Consider the following 26282-nt stretch of genomic DNA (forward strand, 5'->3'; position numbering starts at 1 on the left):
CTCCTGCACAGCTAATTCCTAAATATGTAACTGTTGCCAACAATGCCAGGCTCAGCTAGCTTCTTGGTGTGGCCCAACCAATCAGCTTCATGCTTTGCATTTTCAGTTAACAACTGATTTTATACATGTCCTAAGATAGCCAACCCTGCAATTCTTCGATTCCAATTATACAAAAAACCCGTGGCCAACAACATACATCAGAGTTGTGTTGCACAGATGTATGCATGCAGAACCTTGTTTTCTACATGCCCTAAAATATCCAACTCTGCAATTCTATGATTCCTATTATATGAAAAACCTGTGGCCAACAACATACGTTAGAGTTGTGTTGCATAAATGTATGCATGTAGAATTGTACGCTGATCTATGCAACTCTTTCACTGAGTGGCAGTGTTGCATATGAGCATATCAACATTGCTACTGACAAGCCCAATGGCACTGAACACGCAGCACTGTTTCCCTCATCTCCTTCCAGCAGCTCATGAAGCAAGAACTTTTTCTTTCTGCAAGCTCCTGCACAGCTAAAGCCTAAATATGTAACTGTTGCCAACACTCCCAGGCTCAGCTAGCTTCTTGGTGTGGCCCAACCAATCAGCTTTGTGCTTTGCATTTTCAGTTAACAACTGATTTTCTACATATCCTAAGATAGCCAACCCTGCAATTCTTCGATTCCAATTATACAAAAAACCCGTGGCCAACAACATACATCAGAGTTGTGTTGCACAGATGTATGCATGCAGAACCTTGTTTTCTACATGCCCTAAAATATCCAACTCTGCAATTCTATGATTCCTATTATATGAAAAACCTGTGGCCAACAACATACGTTAGAGTTGTGTTGCATAAATGTATGCATGTAGAATTGTACGCTGATCTATGCAACTCTTTCACTGAGTGGCAGTGTTGCATATGAGCATATCAACATTGCTACTGACAAGCCCAATGGCACTGAACACGCAGCACTGTTTCCCTCATCTCCTTCCAGCAGCTCATGAAGCAAGAACTGTTTCTCTCTGCAAGCTCCTGCACAGCTAATTCCTAAATATGTAACTGTTGCCAACACTCCCAGGCTCAGCTAGCTTCTTGGTGTGATTCAAGCAATCAGCTTCATGCTTTACATTTTCAGTTAACAACTGATTTTCTACATGTCCTAAGATATCCAACTCTGTGATTCGATGATTCCGATTATACAAAAAACCCATGGCCAACAACATACATCAGAGTTGTCTTGCACAGATGTATGCATGCAGAACCTTGTTTTCTACATGCACTAAAATATCCAACTCTGCGATTCTATGATTCCGATTATATGAAAAACCTGTGGCCAACAACATGCATCAGAGTTGTGTTGCATGGAGGTATGCATACAGAACCGTGTGTTTCTACATGACCTAAAATATCCAACTCTGCAATTCTATGATTCCGATTATATGAAAAACCCGTGGCCAACAACATATGTCAGAGTTGTGTTGCATAAATGTATGCATGTAGAATTGTGTGCTGATCTATGCAACTCTTTCACTGAATGGCAACATCGCATATGAGCATATCAACATAGCCACTCACATATGCAGGACAGGCCCAATGGCACTGAACACGCAGCACTGTTTCCCTCATCTTGAAATGAGTAGACGCACTCCGCATCAGACCAAAATACCCAAAGCATATAACACATCCATAAGGCACCAACAGGCTCCTAGCTTCTGCGTTTCATCCGCCATCTGTTCTGGGGATAAAACGATGTCAGAACGGGACCTGAAAATATGACCTTTTCCCAGGAAAAAGGAGTGATGAGAGATGGATGTGAGAAACTGTGGGAGGATTACAGAAAGGACCGTTTGAAGCTCTGATGATGGAGAGTTTCCTCTCTCTGCTGCTGTGGACTTGCTGGCAATCCTTAATGATTAATCTAAATTGGCATTTTGCTGGCCATGTAGTCTGTCTGGTTGCGTTCCTCTTTGCAGACCAATGTGGTGCTATTATGTGATGGATAGCTATTTATTTGTCGTGTCAGATCAACCAGTCAATTGTATTACATTTCTAACAGAACAAAGCAAACAAACAGACAAAATACAACATTTGTGAGTTTGGTAGTTGATTAAATGTCCTTTGACCAGTATCTGGCCACTTGGAGTGCCTCTGGTGTTGCCGCAAGAAGGTCCTCCATTGTGCATGTGGCAGGGCTCAGCTTGCATTGCAGCAGGTGGTCAGTGGTTTGCTCCTCTCCACACTCGCATATCGAGGATTCCACTTTGTAGTGGAATCTTGTGGTGCATCTTGTGGTGCCAGAACGCAGTCTGTTCAGCACCTTCCAAGTTGCCCAGTCCTCTGTATGCCCAGGGGGGAGTCTCTCATTTGGTATCAGCCATTGGTTGAGGTTCTGGGTTTGAGCCTGCCACTTTTGGACTCTCGCTTGCTGAGGTGTTCCAGCGAGTGTCTCTGTAGATCTTAGAAAACTATTTCTTGATTTAAGTCATTGACCTGCTGGCTGATACCCAAACAGGGGATGAGCTAGAGATGTCTCTGCCCTGGTCCTTTCACTATTGGCTGCTACTTCCCGGCGGATGTCAGGTGGTGCAATACCGGCTAAGCAGTGTAATTTCTCCAGTGGTGTAGGGCACAGACACCCCGTGATAATGCGGCATGTCTCATTAAGAGCCACATCCACTGTTTTAGTGTGGTGAGATATGTTCCACATTGGGCATGCATACTCAGCAGCAGAGTAGCACAGCGCAAGGGCAGATGTCTTCACTGTATCTGGTTGTGACCCCCAGGTTGTGCCAGTCAGCTTTCGTATGATATTGTTTCTAGCACCCACTTTTTGCTTGATGTTCAGGCAGTGCTTCTTGTAGGTAAGAGCACGGTCCAGAGTGACTCCCAGGTATTTGGGTGCGCTGCAATGCTCCAGTGGGATTCCTTCCCAAGTGGTCCTCAGAGCTCGGGATGCTTCTCTGTTCTTGAGATGATGGATAGCTAGAAAAGCAAGAATGATATCCCCCACAATTGGGCACATGGCTTGGTGCAGACAGGGACCTCAATCTTTCAAACAGAGTTAATTTCTTGCTAATGTAGAAACAAAACTAGTCTCCAGACTCTCCCCCTTTGCATGGGAATAGCGGGTTCAAGATGAAAAGTTGGTCGGTACATCTACATTGTAGAATGAATGCAGTTTGACACCACTTTAATGGCCATGACTCAATGCTATGGAAATTGTAGTTGGTGAAGTACTATTTGCTTCAGAATTCTCAAAGGCCTTGTCAAGCTACATCTCTCAGGATTCCATAGCATAGAGCAATTGCAGTTAATGTGGAGTAAAACCGCTTTAATTATATAGTGTAGAAGCACTCAATATCCTTCACTGGTACTGCTAATCTTCCTTGAGGAGAGCATTAGAGCAGTGTTTCTCATCCTTCCTAATGCCAGTCCAAAGGTTCAAGGTTCCAGGATTCCAAAGGAGACAGGTCAGGACACCGAAAATCCAGAAACCTGGGGGAAAACCAGCAGCATCTACCACCAAGCTGCGACCCCTTAATACAGTTCCTCATGTTGTGGTGACCCCCAACCATAAAATTAATTGCTGCTTTTCATAACTATTTTTGCTGCTGTTATGAATCATAATATAAATATCTGATATGCAGGATGCATTCATTCCTGGAACAAATTTGGCACAAATACCCGATACGCCCAGATTTGAATACTGGTGAGGTTGGAAGGATTGATTTTGTCTTTTGGGAGTTGTAATTGGTGGGCTTTATAATTCACCTACAATCAAAGAGCATTCTGAACTCCACCAACAATGGAATTGAACCAAACTTGGCAAACAGAACTCCCAAGAATAACAGAAAAAACTGGAAGGGTTTGGTGGGCTCCTTGAGTTTTGGAGTTGTAGTTCACCTACATCCAGAGAGCACTGTGGACTCAAACAATGATGAATCTGGACCAAACTTGGCATGGATACTCAAATGTGAACACTGGTAGAGTTTGGGGAAAATAGACCTTAACATTTAGGAGTTGTAGTTGCTGGGATTTATAGTTCACCTACAATCAAAGAGCATTCTGAACTCCATCCATGATAGAATTGGGCCAAATTTGCCACACAGAACCCCCATGACCAACAGAAAATACTGTATTTTCTGCTGGTATTTGGTGACCCTCTGACACCCCCTTGCGACCCCTTCAGGGGTCCCGACCCCCAGGTTGAGAAACTACATTAGCGTGTCTAGGGAAGAGGCTGAAAGAAGGAGACCTTCATCTCAACTTTTATGGCTCTCAAAAGAGCAAGGTGCCCCTTTCACATTTCTGGGTTCATCTGCAATGCAGAATTAATGCAGTTTGACACCACTTTAACTTCCATGACTCAATACTATGGAATCATGGGAGTTGCAGATTGATAAGGTCTGTAGCCTTCTCTGAACAAATTGTGCTGGTATCTTACTAAACTCCCATAGTTCTATAGCAATGAGTCTTGGCAGCTGAAGTAAGGGCCAACTGCAAAAGATGCATCCTCTGTTTGCAATAACCTGATAATATTAAGAATTATTATTATTATTATTATTATTATTATTATTATTATTTGAAACACAACAAGATGATTCCACAACAAGATGATCACTTTGCTGGCTGTTGTATTGGATCACACGTCGGACATTTCCCAAGTGTCTAGGACTGTGTGATGTATCAGCGAATAATGTGAGCAGATCCCAGTAAGGTGGCCTTTTGCAGCTGGCAGATGGTAATCTTGTCAGCACCGATTGTGTTTAAGTGCAGGCCAATGTCTTTAGGCACTGCACCCAGTGTGCCAATTCCCACTGGGACCACCTTGACTGGCTTGTGCCAGAGTCTTTGCAGTTCGATCTTTAAATCCTCATCTCGTGTCAGCTTTTCCAGTTGTTTCTCTTCAATCCTGCTGTCATCTGGGATTGCAACACCGACAATCCACACTTTGTTTTTTCCATGAGCGTGAGGTCAGGAGTATTGTGATCCAAACTCTGTCTGTCTGAATCTGGAAGTCCAGAGTAGCTTGACGTGTTCATTCTCTGTAACTTTTTTTGGTTTGTGATCCCACCAGTTTTTTGTCGCAGGGAGATGGTCTTTGTGGCACAAGTTCCAATGAATCATCTGAGCAATGGTGTTGTGCCTCTGCTTGTAGTCCATCTGCGCAATCTTCTTGCAGCAGCTGAGGATGTGATCTATTGTTTCATCTGGTATCTGGAGATGGCATTTGTGGCACAAGTTCCAATGAATCATCTGAGCAACAGTATTCTGCCTCTGCTTGTAGTCTGTCTGTGCGATCTTCTTGCGGCAGCTATTTGTTCTAATGGCTTGTTCTTGGGCTGCCAGAATCATCATCATCATCATCATTCTGGGCCGGAAAACCCTGAAGGCACCAGATTCCCATCTGATCTTGTAAGCTAAGCAGAGACAACCCTGGTTAGGACCTGGATGGGAGAGGACCAAAGGAATACCAAGTTCTGTAGGCTATGTATTGTCGACTATGTAGGCTATGTATTATTCTGTAGGCTCTGTAGGCTATGTATTATTCTGTAGGCTATGTTTCAGAGGAAGTAACTTGCAAAACAACCTTTGAGAATTCCTTGCCTAAGCGAAAGGCATTTATGTAGTCTCCAAAAGTCAACAAGCAGATTGAAGGCCCAAGGAGATAGATAGATAGATAGATAGATAGATAGATAGATAGATAGATAGATAGATAGATAGATAGATGATAGATAGATAGATAGATAGATAGATAGATAGATAGATAGATAGATATTCCATAATTTGAACGTTTCTAGATATTATTGCTCTACAATCCCCATGAATTAGTGATCAAGTTACAGGGGCTGGTGGGATATGTAGTCCCACAAAAAGCCTCCTATCCCTGGTTAAGCCAAGTCTTATGGCAAAACCACCTTTGAGTATCCCTTGCTTGAGAAAAACCAATGAAATTCATAAAGTCAACATAAACTGACAGGCATATATACATACATAGATATATGGTGTAAAGGCTGGACAGCTCTGGAGCCCACTGGGTGAGAAGTCACACTCTCTGAGATCATAGAATATAGTTGGAAGAGACCCTCAGTGACCATCCAAACCAACCCCCTTCTGCTATGCAGGAAGAGTACAATCCAAACCATCCCGACAGATGGCCATACAGCCTCTGCTGCAAAACATTCAGAGAAGGAGACTCCATGGACTCAAAGGCAGTATATTATATTGTCAAACAGTTCTGACCGTCAGGACATTCTTCCTAATGTTCAGGCTTTATTCTACCTTTCATCTTGCTTTGCCTGTGATCCAAATAGATATTGGAATTAGACAAGAGTGAGGTGCAGCCTCGCAGAATCCATGTGCTTTGATGCTCCTTTTGTTCCTTTCCTCTATTTCAGGCCCCGAAATCTTTTGTTATGATTAAGCCACGGAAGAACAGGGAATGCCTCCCTGTGTGTTTCCCTTTCGGAGATTAACCTTCCAGACAGCCACTGACGCATCAACGTCCCTTTTTTGGCGGCGGCGGGGGGGGGCACGTCTGAATTCCCAGAGAGATGTACAAAACTTCACCTGCTATTTTTTATTAAAAGGAAGCAAGTGATCTTCTCAAATGAATAGGTTTTTTGTTCCAAGGCTGTTCTTCAATTTCAGCAGAAATCGGATTTTACGAGTCCCTTTTAGAAAAGATACAAAAAGTTGGATGAAATGCCCAGCCTAAAGCCTTCCCCAAACACTTGAGAGAATCTTTGATTCCAAAAGATGCTGTTGCTGAGAATGAGGGATTTCAGAAAGTACCAAAACGCTGCTTTGGGTCGCTTATTATTATTAATAATAATAATAATAATAATAATAATAATAATGCAATGTCCCATGAGGTCTCTTCCAACTCTTTGATTCTATGATTCTGGGGAAAATGGAAGGAAAAAGGAAGAGGGGCCGACCAAGGGCAAGATAGATGGATGCTGTCCTTGAAGTGACTGGCTTGACCTTGAAGGAACTGGGGGTGGCTACGACTGACAGGGAGCTCTGGCCTGGGCTGGTCAAGGAGGTCCCAAAGAGTTGGAAATGACTGAACGAATAAACAACAACAGGAAACACAGAGGACATCTCCAAAATGTAGACATATATATTTAAAATTAAGACATGCCTGCAAAAGTCTTGAAGATGATTTCTATGAGTACATACTCATGAGTATTACTAGCCCAAACAATCTTGTACTAATATTGTTGAGACTCAGCATTCTGGCACCAAACCTACTAGTAGGAGAAGAAGAAGTGATGCAGAAGCAGAGAATCAGCGTCAGAACATGGCCATATAGCCCGGAAAACCTACAACAACCCAGTGATTCCGGCCATGAAAGCCTTCGACAATACATTGGATGGATGTTGTCCTTGAAGTGACTGGCTTGACCTTGAAGGAACTGGGGGTAGCCATGTCCAACAGGGGGTTCTGGCCTGGGCTGGTCCAGGAGGTCACAAAGAGTTGGAAATGATTGAACAAATAAACAACAACAGGAAACACAGAGGACATCTCCAAAATGTAGACATATATATTTAAAATTAAGACATGCCTGCAAAAGTCTTGAAGATGATTTCTATATGAGTACATATTCATGAGTACTACTAGCCCAAACAATCTTGTACTAATATTCAATTCTTGCAATTTCATCTTTCGTACATCACTTCCAAGGAGGCCTTGCACCCCAAAACCCAGTAAATTATATAAATATGTGAGCCAAAGTCATAGGGAGGAGGGACCAAGCTTGTTTTCTGCTTCCCTGGAGACTAGGACACGGAACAATGGCTTCAAACTACAAGAAAGGAGATTCCATCTGAACATTAGGAAGAACTTCCTGACTGTGAGAGCCGTTCAGCAGTGGAACTCTCTGCCCCGGAGTGTGGTGGAGGCTTCTTCTTTGGAAACTTTTAAACAGAGGCTGGATGGCCATCTGTCAGGGGTGATTTGAATGCAATATTCCTGCTTCTTGGCAGAATGAGGTTGGACTGGATGGCCCATGAGGTCTCTTCCAACTCTTTGATTCTATGATTCTGGGGAAAATGGAAGGAAAAAGGAAGAGGGGCCGACCAAGGGCAAGATAGATGGATGCTGTCCTTGAAGTGACTGGCTTGACCTTGAAGGAACTGGGGGTGGCTACGACTGACAGGGAGCTCTGGCCTGGCCTGGTCCAGGAGGTCACAAAGAGTTGGAAATGACTGAACAAATAAACAACAACAGGAAACACAGACATCTCCAAAATGTAGACATATATATTTAAAATTAAGGCATGCCTGCAAAAGTCTTGAAGATGATTTCTATGAGTACATACTCATGAGTATTACTAACCCAAACAATCTTGTACTAATATTCAATTCTTGCAATTTCATCTTTCGTACATCACTTCCAAGGGGGCCCTGCACCCCAAAATCCATCATTCTTGTCTATCCTCCTCAACCCTTGATTTCCACACGGGGGAGCCTTTCCCCATTTTTCTCCTATTTTGGGGAAGAAAAAAAAAAACAAGCCATGCTTCCCACAATGCACTGAGAACCCCAGCCACTACAGCTTGTGTGTGTTTGCACGCTGCTGGGATGCTTAACAATGCTGCAGGAACCTGGCGCAAGCAGCTCCCTGTCTTAAGCAGAAGCCTGCCTTTTCTGGCCAACCTTCTTTGCATCTTCCCAGGGCTGAGAATCAACTTCCATGCTTTTGCAGGATGCTCCCGGTGGCGTTAAGGTAGGAACGACTGAGTTTCCACTTTCCTATGTTTTTGTGGGTTTGTTTTGGACTGGGAGTTTGAACACAACCAGAAAGGGTTGTGGGCTGCTCAGTTATGGCTTCTCCTTCGCCTCGTCGAGAAGAGGAGAATTTCAGAATATTTCCTTTGCTAAACGAAAATTTCACTCTCCTAGCTCCATTTAACCAAATAGGAGAATTGTATGTATCCCTTCCCTTTCTGGAACTGGTTCACAGACCCAGAGTTCAAGGCAGAGAGGAAGGAAGCTTTCCATCTCAGAAGTAAGAGACATACAGAGATTGGCAAAGCCAAGGGAATGGTTTTGTTTTGTAAAATGTTTTGTAAAATGAATATTTCACTTCCTTATCAACATTTGCCGAATCTGAGCACTGTATGCATCTCTTCCCTTTCTGGAACTGGTTCACAGACTCGGAGTTCAAGGCTTGTAAGGTTTCTATGTATTAGAAGTAACAAAGATAGGGAGATTTGCAAAGCCAAGGGAATATATTGCTTTGTAAAATGAAAATTTCACGTACTTATCTTCATTTGCTGAATCTGAACATTGTATGTATCCCTTCCATTTCTGGAACTGGTTCACAGATTCGGAGTTCAAGGCAGAAAGGAAGAAAGGTTTCCATCTCTTAGAAGTAATACAGATAGAGAGACTGGCAAAGCCAAGGGGATCTTTTTTGTTTTGTAAAATGTTTTGTAAACTGTTTTGTAAAATGAAAATTTCACTCCCTTATCTTCATTTGCCAAATCGGAGCATTGTATGCATCCCTTTGCTTTTTGGAACTGGTTCACAGACCCAGAGTTCAAGGCTTCTGAGGTTTCTATGTCTTAGAAGTAACAGAGATAGGGAGATCTGCAAAGTCAAGAGAATATTGCTTTGTAAAATGAAAATTTCACTTACTTTGGTTAATTTGCTGAATCGGGGCATTGTATGCATCCCTTCCCTTTCTGGAACTGTTTAGCAGACTTGGAGATAAAGGAAGGTTTCCATCTCCTAGATAAAGAGGAGAGAAACGAGGATTTTGAGAGGTTTCCTTTACAAAATGAAAAATGTTGGTTGCATGGATCTATTTGGCCAAAACTGAACATTGTGTGTGTGGCTTCTATCTCTGGAAGAGTTTCACAGACTTAGAACATAAGGCAGAGGAAGGAAGGAAGGTTTCCATGGATGTAGAGAGAGGTTGAAGATGTGCAATGTTTTATGTGCCTGTTGTTCTGGTACGACTGTACCAGGAGCTCCAACTTCTTTTTCTTTCTTTGAGTGTTTGCATGTGTTCCAAGGTTTCATGCATTTTGCAATAAGGTGGCTTCAAACCAATAATTGGTTTGCAATTATTGGGCCAATGACGCATCAATCATCATTAGTGGGTTGTTGTAGGTTTTCTCGGGCTATATGGCCATGGTCTAAAGGCATTATCTCCTGACGTTTCGCCTGCATCTATGGCAAGCATCCTCAGAGGTAGTGAGGTCATTGTTGCGGTTCAGCCTGGGTGTGAACCTGAACCTGATTCTCTGATTGCTGAACTTGAACCTGATTCTCTGATTGTATTTCCTGATGCTACTGAAAATGTATTTCTCCCTGAGGGTAATTCTGAGGTCAGTGGCTTGGAAAGTGAAACTACACATTCTGATAATGTTGCAGAGCCAAGTGGTGATAACTCTCCAGAGGAGATAGCACCAGGCTTCCTTAATGAGGATAGAAAAGGACAGATTTGGAAAAACAGGAGTGAATTGCAGAGTCTGCGAAGGTCAAGCAGATTAAGGGAAAAGGAAGCTCAGGCTTCAAAGCCTGGAGGCGTGTCACGAAACAGTTTCTTCAGTTTTAAGTGCCTCTCGACGGGTTGTCTCATTAGATCGGGCATCGTTTAGACTGGGGCATTACCTTGGCAGATTTCCCTGTTTCCCACGGCCTACATCCCAAGAGGCTTCTAGTGCTCCAAGTATGGTTAGTGATTTGCTAACAGGTTCCAGGTTTTTACAGTGTTGCTTTTGGAATTTTGATCTAATTCATGGATATTCCTAACTGCTGAATTTTACTATAGCGTTTTGACTTTGCATTTTCCTCTATTTTGTAACCATTTTGCATCAATAAAAAGGGATTGTTTTTCCCCACAGTTAAGTATGGTGGATTGTTATCTTATGGTCTCGTTTCCTGCTCTGGATTGCAACAGTCATTATGTTCTTTAGTTCCGCCCCTTTTTCTGGGTTTAGGAGGGAAAAAGGGAACCTCTAGTTCAGTTCACACAGAGAAGCCTTTCGTACAGGATGTGAATCAGTTCTACCTGTAGAAAGCTTCGTCTTTTACAGCTCTTGCTGGGGGGGATCCAGTCCCACAGCTCTACAGCCTTTGCTGGGGGTAAGTCAGTCCCACAACTCTACAGAGAAGCATAGCTTTTGCTGGGGGGATCCAGCCCCACAGCTTTACAGCCAGACTTCACTGGGAATTGAAGGCCTTCTTTCCTCTTGGAAATCTATAAAAGGACTCTGTTTGGTAAGGACCACTCACGGCAGTCATAACGCAATTTGGACCGGGTGTAGGGGCCCACGCCAGCAGAGCCTAAGGCAGATTGCCCAGGTAGAGGTCAAGGATTTTCCTGATAAGTGAAGAAACAGTTCATGAAGATAGTTGCCTGTCCCTTGTGGACAAGATTAAGAAAGCCACCAGTTGATTCAAAGCCTTGAAGTATTTGTTTGATTTATTGAAGACCTAAGCACTAATAAAGAACTTTGTTAAACTTTCCAAGTTTCTAAAGACTTTGTTTAGGGAAATCTATAGGGCCTCTAATCCGAGGCACCCCCGGCGTCCCGTTGGGCATACAGAACACGTCCTGTCTACAGACTTTTTCACAGGCCCAGCGCGTGACAGCACACCTGTCAATAGTTGATAATATTGTTTTAGAGTTGGAAGAGACCCCAAGGGTTATCGAGTCCAAACTCCCTTCTGATAGATATCATTGCACATAGAGGCAAAACTATGGAAGTCTCAGCTCCACGTTGGGTGCATGCTCCATCCATGTGGTTCCTCCACATCAAATTCTCACACACCTAGATCATAGTTAGAGCTTTTGATAATGGGATCCACTGCAGCCTGGGAGTCTGGTGAAGTCTCCTTCTCTGCAGGATCTTAAGCAGAGGCTGGATGCCCATCTGTTGAGAATGCTTTGATTGTGTCTTCTTGCATATCCAAATGGGGATTAGCTGGATGGCCTTTGGAGGTATCTTCCAGCTCTAGTAGCCTGGTAATGTGATGGAGTTTTCTTCTCTGGAGGATTCAAAAGAGAGGCTTGATGGCCATCTGTCGAAAGGGCTTTCATTGTGTCTTCCCATTCTGACAGAAGGAGATTGGACTGGAGGGTCCTTGTGGCCTCTTCCTTTGCTTCCATGTCTTGGCCAAAGCCATAGAACTCAACCAGTACTTGTGGAGTATTGCTTGGAAAGCTTGGCTGGTAAAAGCAAGGACTTTTGAAGCATCTTTTCCCATGTGTAGATGCCATCCATGCTCCTTCTCTCCATGTTGATGTTCATAGGCTTCCCGTTTAGTGGCTTCTTTAGCGCATCTGGAAATGTACATACAAGCACTTATGGAAGCTGAAAATTCCTGAAGATTATTTTTTTTCTGTCATAGGGAAGCTTCATGATGGATTTGAGGGACTGGAAAAGTTGTCTTGAGTCCCACAGCAGAAGGATGTGGAGATTTGTATCTGTTGTTATAAATGTATTGTCGAAGGCTTTTATGGTCGGAATCACTGGGTTGTTGTAAGTTTTTTCGGGCTATATGGCCATGTTCTAGAGACATTCTCTCCTGACATTTCGCCTGCATCTATGGAAAGCATCCTCAGAGGTAGTGAGCTCTGTTGGAACTAGGAAAATGGGTTTATATATCTGTGGAATGACCAGGGAGGGACAAAGAACTCTTGTCTGTTGGAGTTAGGTGTGAATGTTGAATTGCTGGACCGCTCTAATAACCACAGACTACACAGCGAAGCCATTGAAATCCACAAGCATGTGGACAATTTCAACAGAAAGGAGGAAACCATGAAAATGAACAAAATCTGGCTACCAGTATTTAAAAAAAAAACTCTAAAATTACAACAGCAAAACAACAGAGGGGAAACAATCAAGGACATCTAATCACCTCTCAACAAAAGATTGCCCCAGGCACTGCCAGGCCATCAAATGCTATATCAAGGTGGTCAGTTGAAACATTCACACCTAGCTCCAACAGACAAGAGTCCTTTGTCCCACCCTGGTCATTCCACAGATATATAAACCCATTTTCCTAGTTCCAACAGACCTCACTACTTCTGAGGATGCTTGCCATAGATGCAGGCGAAACGTCAGGAGAGAATGCCTCTCGAACATGGCCATATAGCCCCAAAAAACCTACAACAACCCACTGCTGTTATAAAGTTGCTTACTCAAGGTGCATCCACACTGCATAATTAATGCAATTTTGACACCACTTTAACCCCCTTGGCTCAATGCTATGAAATAATGGGAGTTGTCATTTGGTGAAGCACCAATGTGCTTTGGCAGAGAAGACAGAAGACCTTGTAAACACACATAATTCCATAGCATTGAACCACGATTGTCCAAGTGGTGTCAAACTGCATTAATTCTACAATGTAGACGCGCCCCCAGAGGTACATTGTGTGTTTCAGGAGAAATTCCTTTTCTCCCAAAACACCCCTATTTCCTGCTAGCCTTGCTCCTTGAAGAATCTCTTGTCAAACGATGTCGGAAATCTAACTTTGGGTTTTCCATCTGCAAAGCGCTTGTCATCTTACAGAATTACACTTCCCCGCTGACCGCTGGCATGTAAGTCATTTTTTGGGCTGGATTTTGAATATTAACTCTTGCTGTGATATTTTAAGACACAATCTTTGTGCTTTCCTGGAGAAAGGCGACTACTTTCTCTCCACGTTTGGAAACCTCTGCAGTGGTTCTGTCTGCCTTCCTGTAAAGCATGTAAATACATTTGTGTATCGTGGGTCGTAAGATGTACGAATGCTGCATTACTCAAATATTTTGATTTGAGAGGGAATCTACAGAGTGCCTGAACACATGACATTTGAGAGATTACACATAGAGCCATGTCGTTCTTCTCATCACTTTCTCCTTGGGGAGTTTGCAGTTATATCTATGGGGAGGTGCCCTATTTTACCTTTCTAACTAGCCGTCCCTTGCCACGCGTTGCTGTGGCCCAGCCTGGTGATCTGGAAAATGAAGTAATGAGAAAGTGTTAGTTTCTAATATATGTAATGTTTTTATGTTTGTGGATAAACAGTATTTCTTGCTGTTTCTTTGTCAGTGTTGATGTGGAGATTGTCTGGTTTGCCTACTCTGGAATATGCAACATAGAATTGCCCATCTTTAGGGGTCCCTTTTACATCTATGATACTATATCAGTGTGTGTGAATCATATCTATCTCTCTACATCTATGGCTGGATGGCTCTCTGTCAGGAGGGCTTTGATTACGTTTTCTTGCCCTGGTGAAGGGAGTTGGACTGGGAGGCCTTAAGTATTTTCTGTTGGTCAAGGGGGTTCTGTGTGGGAAGTTTGCCCCAATTCTGTTGTTGTTGGGGTTCAGAATGCTCTTTGATTGTAGGCAAACTATAACTCCCAGTAACTGCAACTCCCAAATGTCAAGGTCTATTTTCCTCAAACTCCATCTGTGTTCAAATTTGGGCATATGGAATATTTGTGCCAAGTTTGGTCCAGATCCATCATTGCTCGAGTCCATAGCGTTCTCTGGATGTAGGCGAACTACAACTCCCAAACTCAAGGTCGATGCCCATCAATGCCGATATTGGTCACGGGAGTTCTGTGTGCCACATTTGGTTCAATTCCAGCATTGGTGGAATTCAGAATGCTCTGAATGCAGGTGAACTATAAATCCCAGCAACTACAACTCCCAAATGACAAAATCATTTTTTTTGAGTGAAGGACAGTTGTTAGGTGCATCGTGTCCAAATTTGATGTCAATTCCCCCCGTGGTTTTTGAGTTCTGTTAGTCCACAAATGAACAGTATTTTCTAACATTACACCATTAAGCTGTATTTCCAGCATTGCAGAGGGATTGACTTGTGACTGCTGAAAGAGCACTTTGGTTTTATGGATGTTCAATGAGAGGCCAAGCTTTTTGTATGCTTCTACAAAGGCATTTAGAGTGGTTTGTAGGTCTTCTTCTGAATGTGCACAGACTATGATATCATCAGCATATTGGAGTTCTATAATAGATGTTGTTGTGGCCTTGGTTTTGGCTTTCAGTCTTCTGAGGTTATATAGCTTGCCATCTGCCTGAAAGAAGATTTCCATGTTGGTGGGAAGCTTCCCATCAATAAGGTGCAGTATCACAGCGATATGGTATCATATAGGGTAGTGTAGTCCCCGCCCAGACCACTTTCTTTTTTCTGATGGGAACTGCAATCCAGCAACATTGATCAATCCACTGAAAGTGTGCTGGCACGGCTGTACCAGAAGCTCCTACTTCATTTTCTTTCTATTGAGTGTTTGCATGTGTTCCAAGGTTCCATGCATTTTGCAAGGTTCCCCTTGCTCTGCAATTATAGGGCCAATGACCCATCAGTCATCATTATGTTCTTTAGTTCCGCGCCTTTCCCCAGGGCTCTGGGAGGGAAAAGAAAGACTTCAGGCAGTCTTATAGTTGAAAGCTTAGCTACAGGATGTGAATTAGCTCCACCTGTAGAGAAGCTTAGTTTCTTACAAAATTCCAGGGGAAAACAGTTCCAAAGGACTCCAGCTGGAGAATCTACAAAGCCTTGACTGGTAGGTCTACTCGGGACCCAAGAAGCAGTTTGGAGCCGGGAGTAGAGCCCACACCAGCAAAGTTTAGAAAGTAGATTGCCCAAGGAGGGGTTAAAAGGGGTTTTCCTCTTAAAGAGAAGAAACAGTTCACGAAGCCCGTTGCTTGTCCCTTGCAGACAAGATTAAGAAAGCCACCAGTTGATTCTGAAAGGGTTAACAGAACTTAGAAGTGTTTAAGTGCTGAAATGCAAACCTAAAGAGGGGTTTGTCCCTCTCCTCTGGCCTGCAGAAGACCAAAAGCTAAGAGAAGATAATGAATCTGGAAGACACAAGATACTGTATTGTCAAGTTCGCCTAGGGAGTACTCAGGGTGGGTTAACACCCAAAATGCTTATCTGTAACAATAATGTGTGTGTTTACGTAGTTTGTAGAAGGTTAGCAGTGAAAGACACTGAAGTGGCAAAATATGAGAAAAACATGTTTTTGAATGGTTGATCCGATAAGAGAGGTGTGTGCCCATGACACAGTGAAAAGACATGTATATAAGGTGACTGAAATATCCAAATATCAGAGACAGCCTTTTTTGAAGACACTGGTTTGTCTTGGTTGTTTCTCCCTGTGTGGCCACACTTGAAATAAAGAGATTTCTGCTTTACCTCTGGAGACTAGACTCTCTTCATTTTGCTGCCCTCTGTGACGGACTCAGCAAGGACCCCAAGCAGGGGGTCCCCTACATTTCAAAACCTTGAAGTATTTGTTTGACCTGTTGAAGATCTGAGAGGTAATTGATTGTTTTGTTGAAGACCTAAGCAATAATAAGGGTTTTGTTAAAGTTTTCAAGCTTTTAAAGACTCTGTATAGGAAAATCCTTAGGGCCTCTCAGCTGAGGCACCCCGGCTTCCCGCTGGGCACAAAGAGCACGTCCTGTTCAAAAGTCAATTGCTATAGGCCCAGCGTGTGACAGCACAGAAAGTCTTGCAATTAGACAGCTAAAATGGGTTACCTCTCCATAGATAACACCCTCAAGCTCCCCAAAGGAGAAAGAGAAGAAAATAACAACATGGCTATATGTCTAATCTCTCAAATATCATGTTTTCAGTGATGTTGTAACTCATCTCGAGCCATGAAGAGAGGCAGATAAGAAATGCAATTAATAATAATAATAATAATAATAATAATAATAAGATGAGGTCCAAAGTGGTGTCAAACTGCATTAATTCCAGATTATAGATGTACCCAGAGATGTGGAAAGCGTACCTTAGAGCTTCTAGTGGGCAGCTATGTATGTCTACATTATTTTATGTGGTCGTGAAACTTGAGCTGACTTTTGGAATTGCTTTACTTGTCTTTGCTGGTTTGGAAAAGACTGTTTTGATGAGCATTTAAACTATATATATATATATATATATATATATATAATTGCACTTTCTCAGAAAATCTGGAATTCATAGAAATAATAATAAATAGTTACGTCGCTGCCAAAAGTGTGATTCGGAGGCATACATACACGCAAAATAATATTAAATACTACCGTATGTTGGCTGACACATCTAACAAGATTGCAGAATAGGCATTTTCATCCCCATATCATCCTTGTAGTTATATACAGAAGAGTGTTTTCTTTTTCGGAGTATTTATTATCCATCACTTACGAATGACATGCAAAACAACATAGATGTGCCGACGACAACAGCAATAGATTCGGTCCCACCTTTCCACTATAAAGAAGGAGCACTCAGAATATGCAATACTATCATTAAAAATAGATTGAGCAAAAAAAGCTCTTAAAATCAGCACTACATAATAATTTAAGCAGTAATTTCATTAAAACCAGCAATCAATAAGCATCCAAGGCCAGGCTGGAGCGATTGTCTTCTCACCTTTTATTCCAAGTCTGAAGAATAGCAGGATAGTCCTAACTCAGCCAATGGGCAAAGAGCCAGCTGTGTTGACGTTTGGTTGGCTAAAGTTGGGTTATGCCCAGAACTTGGGCTCCATCTATATTGCCATATAATCCATATAATCCATATAATGTGAACATCCTGAGGCTCCTCCATGATGACATGGTGGCAACAGTTTTGGTCAACAATGGCTCCCAAAGTGACCCATTTAAGGTGGAATCAGGTGTCAAACAGGGATGTGTTATTGCCCCAACTTTATTCTCCATCGTCATCACTATGATACTTCACCTTGTTGATGGGAAGCTTCCCACCGGAGTGGAAGTCACCTATCAGACAGATGGCAAACTGTTTAACCTCAGCAGACTGAAAGCCAAAACCAAGGTTACAACAACTTCTGTTATAGAACTCCAGTATGCTGATGACAACGTCATCTGTGCTCATTCAGAAGAAGATCTACAAGCCACTCATAATACCTTTGCAGAAGCATACGAGAAGCTCAGCCTGTCATTGAACATTGAAAAAACCAAGATGCTGTTCCAGCAGACACCAACCAACCCCTCTCCAATGCCAGCGATACAGCTTAATGGTGTAACATTAGGAAATGTTGATCATTTCCGCTACCTTGGTAGCCACCTCTCCACCAAAGTCAACATCGACACCGAAATACAACACCGCCTGAGCTCTGCGAGTGCGGCATTTTTCCGAATGAAGCAGAGAGTGTTTGAGGACCGGGACATCTGTAGGGAGACCAAGGTGCTTGTCTATAAAGCTATTGTCCTCCCAACCCTGCTATACGCCTGCGAAACGTGGACTGTCTACAGGCATCACATGCAACTCCTGGAAATGATCAACAATTGTGGGAGTTAGAGTCCAAAACACCTGGAGGGCCAAAGTTTGCCAATGCAGGATCTATATTAAAGTATGTATGTAGGTTCATTGGTTTGTGCATTTGTCCCACAAAGGCTCCTCTGTGGCTTGATGGCTTTGGACCAAACTTGGCACACATACCCTTCAATACCCAACTTAAAATAATTGAACTGGAAGGACCAGGGCAAAGGGAAAGAAAGGGAACAAAACAGATTGGTTGTTGGTAGTGGAGTGGCCCTCTGGCATGCGAATGGTAAAGAAAGGGAGTGAAATGAATTGGTTAATGCTATGTGATGTCTGAGGTGAAAGGAGGAAGAAAGAAAGGAGAAAAGAAGGGAAAGAAAGAGAGAAAGGAGAAGAAAGAAAAGGAGTGAAGGAAAGAAGGATGGGAAAGGAAAAAGGGAAAGTGTGAGAGAAGGGAAGAAAGAGAAAGGAAGGGAAGAAGGGATGAAGGAAGGGACATGATCCAACCTCGTATCCAGATTTTAAAGTAGAGGTTGGATGGGCATCTGTCTGGAGGGCTTGGATTGTATCTTCCTGCATTGCAGAAGGGGGTTGGACTGGATGGCCTTTTGGGGGTCTCTTCCACCTCTATAACTCCATGATCCTCTTTGTCTAATTCTTTATAGTCTCCAGAGCATGGCTCATGACAGCGGTGAACATATTTATGATACACAATCTTGTGCTGTTGCACGCTGGGCCTGTGCATAAAACTGTAGACAGGACATAAATTCTGTGTGCCCAACGGGACACTGGGGCTGCCTCAGATTAAAGGCCTTTGGATTTCCTTACACAAAGTTCTGTAGAGGCTTAAAGTAAGTTCAACAAAGTTCTTTATTAATGAAAAAGAACAGGAACTTCAAGGCTTTCTTAACAGTCTATTGGCTCTCTCTCAATCTTGTCCACAGGGAACAGGCACTATCTTTATAACTGTATTTTAACAAATGGGGAAATCGTTAACTTCTAATCTGGGCAGTCTGTCTTTGCCTCTGTTGGCGTGGAGCCCCTACACCCAGTACCAACTGCTTCTGGCTTCCGCGAGTGACCCTTACCAAGCAGAGCTTTGTAGACTTCCAGGGAAAAGGAATTCAGGTTTCTGTGATGGCTGGCTGAAGTCCCTCAGCGAAGGAGCTGTAAGGCTGTATGATCCTCGGCCAAGCTGTGGGCTGTATGACCCCGGCCAAGCTGTAGAAGACAAAGCTTTCTACAGGAGCTCTTGGTATTATGTCCTGTGCGAAAGGCTTCTCTTTGTGGACTGAACCCAAACTGGCTCCTATTCCCTCCAAAACCCAAAAAGGGGGCAGGACCAGGGAACCTAACTATAATTGACAGGTGGCTTGCCCTATGATTACAGCCAAAAGAAGCCACCTATCTGCAGAGTCCCTGAAACTTAGGACTACAACAAACATTCAGTGCAAAGTAAACAAAATTGGAGCTCCTGGTACAGCTGTACCTGCACACAATCTAGCATTTAGCAATAGTACCACATAGTCTGATGTCATGTTTGCAATACTTCCTTCTTTCCAATGAACAAAAAAGTACTGAATGGCATTAGCTAGGGAATTAGATCTTAATAATCTAATTACAGCATTATTATTATTTATAGTAGCAATTATAGTTTTATTGTGATTGTTGTTTTGTGCATTTATATCCCACTTCTTCTCTTATAAAGGAGAAGCAAAGTGACTAACACAGGCATGGGCAAACTTGGGCCCTCCAGGTGTTTTGGACTCCAACTCCCACAATTCCTAACAGCCGATGGGCTTTTAGGAATTGTGGGAGTTGAAATCCAAAACACCTGGAGGGCCCAAGTTTGCCCATGCCTAGGCTAACAAAAACATTGACCAGCAATGCACACCCACATGTTCAGTGGCACTACATACACCACTTCACTTCTGCAACTTTCAATTTTTTGTTGCTCTTGTGCAAACATGTCCAACTTTCTGCAGAAAGACATATGTTTGGGTCAGATCTCCAGAGGTTCTATTTTTTTTCTATGTTGTGGAAAAGCTACCAGTAAATGAGGAATTCTTAACATATTTGCAACCATGTCTGTAAAGATGCTGAATGGTCCATTGGGCTCTCGGAGACGACAGAGGATGCCTTGTGCTGTCGTCCGGCTGCGTTTTTAAAAAGGCAGGAAATCGGTTTGTAAAATGACTAAAAGGAGCAGAAACTGGAACAGCAGAGTTTGAGGAAGGAATCAGGCCAAAGTTAAACCAAACAGATCCCTCGCCTCATACTTTCTCAGGGCTCCTGGTGCCTCGTACAAAGGCAAACATTCCAAGCAGCTTTTTATGTTTCTCTGGTTTATTTATTTTTTGTCTCGGATGGGGATCGCTCCCTTGATCTCGGTGGAATATAGTTTTGTTCTCCTATTTGGAAGCCCCCGCATTCCTTTCCACGCCACTTCCCCTTTATGGCCTCGGAGGGGTTCGTTTCTGTGTTTACTTTACTCCCAGGATAATTTCCTATGTACCTGCTGTGGTTTCTGATTCTGGCTCTTGCATCTCTTCTGTAATTACAGTATGACCCCCCCCCCCCAACTCAATATCCACAGAACTAATATACTGGTTTCACTTACCTGTGGTTTTGCCTAGAGCTTTATCACCATGCTATTTCACAACAGTCAAATAATAATAACAACAACAATAATAATGCATTTTATTTCTTACCAGTGTCTCGCCAAATTCTTGAGACGGGTACAACATACTGTAGAGATGCAGAAATAATAATTATAATAATCAAGAACAAGAAATTAGGACCAATGCCATTAAAGCCAGAATTGAAAAGTCGATGACAGATTCCAAATGTAGGCTCTGCAAGGAAGCAGACGAAATGATGGATCCCATTCTCAGCTGCTGCAAGATCATGCAGACTGACTACAAGCAGAGGCAGAACACCGTTGCTCAGATGATCCATTGGAACTTGTGCCACAAATACCATCTGCCTGCGACAAAGAACTGATGGCGTCACAAGCCGGAAAAAGTTATGTAAAATAAACACCTCAAATAACTCTGGGACTTCTGGATTCAGACTGACAAAACAAACAAACAGACAAAACACAATGTTTGCAAGCTTGGTAGTTGATTAAATGTCCTTTGACCAGTATCTGGCCACTTGGAGTGCTTCTGGTGTTGCCGCAAGAAGGTCCTCCATTGTGCATGTGGCAGGGCTCAGGTTGCATTGCAGCAGGTGGTCAGTGGTTTGCTCTTCTCCACATTCGCATGTCGTGGATTCCACTTTGTGGCCCCATTTCTTGAGGTTGGCTTTGCATCTCATGGTACCAGAGCACAGTCTGTTCAGCGCCTTCCAAGTTGCCCAGTTTTCCGTGTGCCCAGGGGGGAGTCTTTCACTTGGTATCAGCCATTGATTGAGGTTCTGGGTTTGAGCCTGCCACTTTTGGAATCTCGCTTGCTGGGGTGTTCCAGCGAGTGTCTCTGTAGATCTTAGAAAACTATTTCTTGATTTAAGTCTTTGATGTGCTGGCTGATACCCAAACAAGGGATGAGCTGGAGATTTATTTATTTATTTATTTATTTGGTATGCTTGTATACCGCTAATATCTCAGCCTATGCGGCGACTCATTGCGGTTTACAACATGTTAAAATATACAATGTTAAAATATACAATTCACTTAAGCATATAAAATTAAAATTAAGAATACATACAAAAAACATACGCAGCATTGGGCCACCAATACAGATCAGGACATCTCATAGTTAAAATCGTCATCCAATTCGTTGTCTTGATTGCTAATCCATGGTCAGATAAAACATCACGACGAAGGTCAATTGAAGACTTGCTCAAACATCCAGGTTTTTAGTTTTTTCCTAAATGCCATTAGCGAAGTGGCTGACCTTAATTCAGTAGGGAGGGCATTCCAAAGCCGGGGGGCCACCACAGAAAAGGCCCTATCTCTCGTTCCCACGAGCCGCACCTGTGAAGCAGGTGGGATAGAGAGAAGGGCTTCTCCTGAAGATCTAAGGGTCCTGGTGGGCTGATAGGCCGAGATACGTTCGGATAGGTATGTAGGGCCAGAACCGTTTAGGGCTTTAAAGGTCAAAACCAGCACTTTGAATTGGGCTCGGTAGCTAATCGGTAGCCAGTGAAGCTGGTACAGCAGAGGAGTTGTGTGCTCCCTGCGCCCAGCCCCTGTTAATACCATGGCTGCCGCCCGTTGGACTAGTTGGAGCTTCCGGGCCGTCTTCAAAGGCAACCCCACGTAGAGAGCGTTGCAGTAATCAAGACGGGATGTAACCAGAGCGTGGACTACCGTGGCCAAGTCAGACTTCCCAAGGTACGGTCGCAGTTGGCGCACGAGTCTTAACTGTGCGAATGCTCCCCTGGTCACCGCCGAAACCTGGGGCTCCAGGCTCAGCGATGAGTCCAGGATCACACCCAAACTGCGAACCTGTGTCTTCAGGGGGAGTGCGACCCCATCTAACACAGGCTGTAACCCTATACCCTGTTCGGCCTTGCGACTGACCAGGAGCACCTCTGTCTTGTCTGGATTCAATTTCAATTTGTTCGCCCCCATCCAGACCGTCACAGCGGCTAAGCACCGGTTCAGGACTTCGACAGCCTCCTTAGTAGCAGGTGGGAAGGAGTGACAGAGTTGGACATCATCTGCGTACAGATGACACCGCACCCCGAAACTCCGGATGATCTCACCCAGCGGCTTCATGTAGATGTTAAACAACATGGGGGACAGTATTGAACCCTGAGGAACCCCACAAGACAAAGGTTGTGGGGTAGAGCAGGAGTCCCCCAGTGACACCTTCTGAGACCGACCCTCGAGGAATGACCGGAGCCACTGCAGAGCAGTACCTCCGAGACCCATTCCCGCGAGGCGTCCCAGAAGGATACCGTGGTCGACGGTATCGAAGGCCGCTGAGAGGTCGAGTAGCACCAACAGGGACACACTCCCCCTGTCGAGCTCCCGACGGAGATCATCCACTAAGGCGACCAAGGCTGTCTCGGTACCATGTCCCGGCCTAAAGCCAGACTGTGCCGGATCTAGATAATCCGTGTCTACCAAGAATGCCTGGAGTTGTGAGGCCACCACACGTTCCATGACTTTGCCCAAAAAGGGAAGATTGGAAACAGGCCGATAGTTTACCAATTGAGTGGGGTCCAGTGATGGCTTCTTCAACAGCGGTTTTATCACAGCTTGCTTTAAGCTGGCTGGAAAAATGCCTTCCCGAAGGGAGGCATTAACCACCACCTTAACCCACTCGGCCAATCCCCCTCTGGCCTCCTTTAGAAGCCAGGATGGGCAGGGGTCTAGGATGCATGTGGTAGCTCTCATTCCTCCAAGCACCTTGTCCACATCCTCAGTTTGAACCAATTGAAATGAATCCATCAAAATCGGACAAGCAGATGCTCGTGTTACATCCTCAGAGACTGCCGTTAATGCGGCGTCCAGTCCAGAGCGGATCAAAGCGACTTTGTCTGCGAAGAACCGAGCAAAAGCTTCACAGCGAGCAGCCGAGTCATCAGGGCACCCATCCTGAGTGGTGGGTTTCAAAAGGCCTCTGACAACTCGGAACAGTTCAGCCGGACGGTTCTTTGCAGACGCAATAGTGGCCGCGAAGAAAGTTTTCTTAGCGGCTCTTATTGCCGCGGCATATGACCTTAAAAAGGCCACAAACCGTGTTCGGTTTGACTCGCTCGGATCCGAACGCCACACGCTCTCTAGTTCCCTCTTCTTTCGCTTCAACACCGCCAGCTCCTCAGTAAACCAAGGGGCCGGTTTAGATCGGCTACTTGAGAGGGGACGTTCTGGAGCGATCGTGTCTATTGCCCTGGTCATCTCCCCATTCCAGAGAGCGACCAGGGTATCAACAGGATCACCAACCGCGGTGGCGGGAAAATCCCCAAGAGCCGTCAGGAATCCTTCCGGATCCATAAGCCTCCTGGGGCGGACCAATTTAATAGGTCCTCCACCTCTGCGGAGGTTAGGGGGCGCAGTAAGTCTAAAGCTGACCAGGAAGTGGTCGGTCCATGGCAACGGAGAGATGGATAACTCCTCGACACCGCCACCTTCCTCCCATCCCTGACAGAAAACCAAGTCCAATGTATGTCCAGCACTGTGGGTGGGGCCAGATACTTGTTGGGACAGACCCATGGTCGCCATGGTAGACATGAAGTCCTGAGCCGCTCCCGTTAGGGCAGCCTCAGCATGGACATTGAAGTCCCCCAGCACAAGCAGCCGCTGGGACTCCAATGCCAGGTCCGAGACTACCCCCGCTAGCTCAGGTAGGGAGACTGTAGTGCAGCGAGGTGGACGGTACACTAACAGAATCCCTAATCTGTCCCGGTCACCCACCCTCAGGTGGACGCATTCAAAATTTGTTGACTGCGGGATGGGGGTCCTGGTCAGAGGAATAGAATCTCTATAGACTACTGCAACCCCGCCTCCCCGCCCTCCGGATCTCGGTTGATGCTGCACAGAGAACCCGGGTGGACAAAGCTGGGTCAGATTTACACCTCCAGCTTCGTCCAGCCAGGTCTCCGTGATGCACGCCAGATCTGCCCGCTCATCCAAGATTAAATCCTGGATGACAGTTGTTTTGCCGTTGACAGATCTGGCGTTCAACAGCACCACTTTCAATCCCGAGGGACCGCCATCCTGGTTACACCTACTTACCGTATCAGGAGACCGATTTGGGATTACTAAAGTTGTTCCACGTTCCCTAGGCCGAATTAAAGGTCTCCTTTTCCCGTATCTCCCCTTCCCCACCACGACTTCTATGGGGGCTCCTCGGTTAACGGAAGCCTCTCCCTCCTCCATGACGCTTTTGGTGCTTATATTAATAAACCAGGGATCGTTATGGCTTACATAACATGTTATAATTGTCACTGCCTTGGTCCTTTCACTATTGGCTGCTACTTCCCGGCGGATGTCAGGTGGTGCAATGCCGGTTAAACAGTGTAATTTCTCCAGTGGTGTAGGGCGCAGACATCCCGTGATAATGCAGCATGTCTCATTAAGAGCCACATCCACTGTTTTAGCGTGGTGAGATGTGTTCCACACTGGGAAAGCATACTCAGTAGCAGAGTAGCACAGCGCAAGGGCAGATGTCTTCACTGTATCTGGTTGTGATCCCCAGGTTGTGCCAGTCAGCTTTCGTATGATATTGTTTCTAGCACCCACTTTTTGCTTGATATTCAGGCAGTGTTTCTTGTAGGTCAGGGCACGGTCCAGAGTGACTCCCAGGTATTTGGGTGTGCTGCAATGCTCCAGTGGGGTTCCTTCCCAGGTAATCCTCAGAGCTCGGGATGCTTGTCTGTTCTTAAGGTGAAAAGCCACCAGGGCTAAAAACATGTATTAAAATTGCTCATATCTATTCATTTGGTAGATAGCGGATATATGTTTACCAAAATGAGTACCTTCGATATCGCACCTCTCTTCAATAACGCAATAATGATCAGACTCCAACACACTCTCTTAACCCACTGCTTCCTACACAGAATATTTTCATTTTTAGTGAAATTGTGCAATTTTTGGTGCCAGATAATTAATCCATTGAGCTTCTCCATTTTGGTCCTCCTTTCCAGCGCTCCCCTCTGTTCAGCTTTTGCATCTGTCATGCCCTTGAGAAGAAAGAAAACCAGGCTTGAAAGTTTGCTTTGTGGGCACGGCTAATAAGCCGGATGAAGTAGTGCGATTCTTTGCCTCTTTGGTGTTCAGTCTCCAGACCTTTGTGGATCTGCTGAGTCAAAGACTGGGATATTTGCACAAGAATAATCCCTTTTCCAACAGCATTGTTATCCACATAGTGCCTTTATAGCCATTTGATACCACTTTAGCTGCTTTGCCTCCATACTAAGGAATTCTGGAATTTGTAGTCCTGCGAGGGGATTAGAATTTCTCTGCTTGTACTTCCTAGGACAAAAGCACTACAGCTGCATAGGAATGCATCTACACCACAGAATGAATGCAGTTAGGAACCACTTCAACTGCCATGGCTCAAGGTTATGGAACCATGGGATTTGTAGTTTT

General features: G+C 44.3%; 1 protein-coding gene across 1 annotated transcript in view; it reads left to right on the plus strand.

The window, feature by feature from the left end:
- Positions 1-8535: 8535 nt before the first annotated feature.
- EXTL3 (exostosin like glycosyltransferase 3) overlaps positions 8536-26282 on the plus strand; it is a 287801-nt gene continuing 270054 nt past the window's right edge. Inside the window, exon 1 of the mRNA XM_060754687.2 lies at positions 8536-8724. The gene's annotated coding sequence lies outside the window, so the exon portion shown is untranslated. The remainder of the gene's footprint in view (positions 8725-26282) is intronic.

Source organism: Anolis sagrei, chromosome 1, assembly GCF_037176765.1.
Source record: "Anolis sagrei isolate rAnoSag1 chromosome 1, rAnoSag1.mat, whole genome shotgun sequence".
Taxonomy (NCBI): Eukaryota; Metazoa; Chordata; class Lepidosauria; order Squamata; family Dactyloidae; genus Anolis; species Anolis sagrei.